Source organism: Rhagoletis pomonella, unplaced genomic scaffold, assembly GCF_013731165.1.
Source record: "Rhagoletis pomonella isolate Grant_MI unplaced genomic scaffold, Rhpom_1.0 Rhpom_scaffold_00003, whole genome shotgun sequence".
NCBI classification, from domain to species: domain Eukaryota; kingdom Metazoa; phylum Arthropoda; class Insecta; order Diptera; family Tephritidae; genus Rhagoletis; species Rhagoletis pomonella.
This window is the reverse complement of record NW_023458557.1, coordinates 34013508-34015948: the sequence shown is the minus strand read 5'-3', so window position 1 is coordinate 34015948 and position 2441 is coordinate 34013508. Positions and strand designations below refer to the sequence as shown.

The window sequence follows — 2441 nt, the reverse complement described above, 5'->3', positions numbered from 1 at the left end:
CTGCATTTGTTCCAAAATTTTAATTCATAGTCGCGCCAAAATGTCAAATGAGCACAAACGTCAAATCGAAATGTCACGGCTGGCGCTTCTGACTTTGCACCACAGTATAGACAGTAGCCAACCTTTTTGGGGTTGTTGTTGTTGTAGCTATATCCACCCTTGAGCATGAACCAATTAGAACAGATCTGTAGCCCGTTTCTGTAACTTTGCGATATAATAACGAATGATTTGTTATCGCAAGGCTCGTATCGAAATCGATATGAAAAGTGTTTCTGTAACTCAGAAAATTCACCTTGCGTTATGTGATTGTGGTGAGTTGTTAACATATCGATGGTACGACTGAAATGGAACAAACCATCTGTCATTTCTAGCGCGAAATTGGGGAAATGTTTAGTTATTGGCCCATCGTTTGGCCCCAAACCCCCCTCATTCGAAAGGGGACAGTCGCCACTTTACGAAAGAAGCTGCAATTGCTCTATTGAATGAAATAAGTCCTTTTATGAAAAACGGAGAAAGAGCCACGTTTATTCCAAAGCACTAAGGATGACTGCAGCACTGCATTACTTTGCAACGGGATCGTTTTTAAGGGATGTTGGCCAGGATTTCGTTTGCTCTTTAAGTAAAACAATGGTTTGTCGTTCTATAAAAGAAGTTACATACATCATAGAAGAAAAGTTGATGTGCAATTATATTAAATTTCCAACTACACTGGAGGATCAAAACAGAATTCGGTAATTTATTTAAAATTTATAAGTCTGTACATTCTCATGTGCACGTGTTGGTCATTTCTTTTCCAGCTTTTTTCTGCTACTGATTTTCCTGGGTGCATTGGTGCTATTGATTGCACGCACATAAAGATTAAAAAGCCAAGGGCCGATGTTGAGAGCTGCTATATTAATAGAAAAGGATATTTTTCAAAAAATGTGCAATTATTATGCGACTACAACCTTAACATATTGGCTGGCAATGCACGTTTTGGTGGTAGTACCCATGATGCATTCATATGGGAAAACAGTAAATGCAAGGAGTTTTTGGAAAGGCAATATAGCCGTGATGCAAATACAAGTTGGCTGATTGGAGATTCTGGATATCCACTACAGCCATGGCTAATGACGCCGTTTCCGGAAACGACTGGCCAAACCATTTTTAATTTTTGTCATATTCGGGCTCGAAACTGTGTGGAAAGACTAAATGGGGTCCTAAAGAAAGTATTCGCTTGCTTGTCACATGAACGTGGAGTTCTAGTTAAACCAGAATATGCTGGTTCAATAATTAACGCTTGCTTAACTTTGCATAATTTCAGATTGAAGCATAATCTAACTATTCCCGACGTATGCCTAATTAAAAATTCAAATAGGGAAGCGGACTTTTCCGAAGAAAATCGCTCAAACGACAATATTTTAAATCAAGGAAGAAGGGTTCGGGAGAGCATAGTACGAAATTATTTCAATTAATATTACATAACAAACCCAGTTTGTTAAAATGAATATCGCTAGGTGTTATTGGTGTCAAGGTACATACACTGTTGGCCATATCATTTTGGACCAAACTCAAAATGATATTGTTGCCACTTATCTATGTTTACTTACTAATTTTTAAGATTTTTCGATTAAAATGCAGTTCATCCTCTAAAAAAAAACCCACATAAACCCGAGTTTAAAGCTTTGTATAAAACAAAAAAAAAAAAAAATAAACAAAAGTTCATTCATTTTAAAACTTTCTTCTCAGTAGTGTTAGCATTGCTTTGAATATAAATTTTTATAGCCCATACATTTTTTTTGGTCGCAGTTGCTTCCAATAACTAATAAACACCACACTGAAGGAAGAAAAATTTAAAAAATCTATTGTAATTTTTAGCCACTTGAAACTTGCACACTATTGCAATAAATATGAATGGGCTATAAAAATTTACATTCAAACAAGTAAGAAAGTCTAAGTTCGGGCGGAGCCGAACATTAAATACCCGGCGCAAGTATTAAATATATGTTTTTTCACCTTTCCGAAAGCTACCGCTAGATGGTAAGCCGGGGTGTATCAATTTTGAGTAAATTAGCGTCCTAAAATTTCGAATTATTGATGTTTCAAGCATTTCTGAAATTTACCGTTATATAAAAAGCGGCCGTAATTTTAGTCCGATTTCAATAATTTTCAACGTTTTGCTTTTATTTGGCAAGCACAATAAAAATACCGAGTTTGGTACAAATTGGTTAACGGTAACCGATATACATATATGTGATCATAAGTGGGCGGTGCCACGCCCATTTTCCAAAATTTTACCATAAACGTATATCTTGGTAAAGAATTGTTGCAAGCATCAATTTTGAATAAATTAGCTTTAATATTTACTGATTTATCCAAGATTTTGTATTTCTCTAAATTACCGTTATATGGGATGTGGGCGTGGTTATTGTCCGATTTTTTAAATTTTCGGCCATTTAGTA

General features: G+C 35.6%; 1 pseudogene; it reads left to right on the top strand.

Moving 5' to 3' along the window:
* Window positions 1-323: 323 nt before the first annotated feature.
* LOC118736545 lies at window positions 324-1702 on the top strand (annotated as a pseudogene).
* Window positions 1703-2441: the final 739 nt, after the last annotated feature.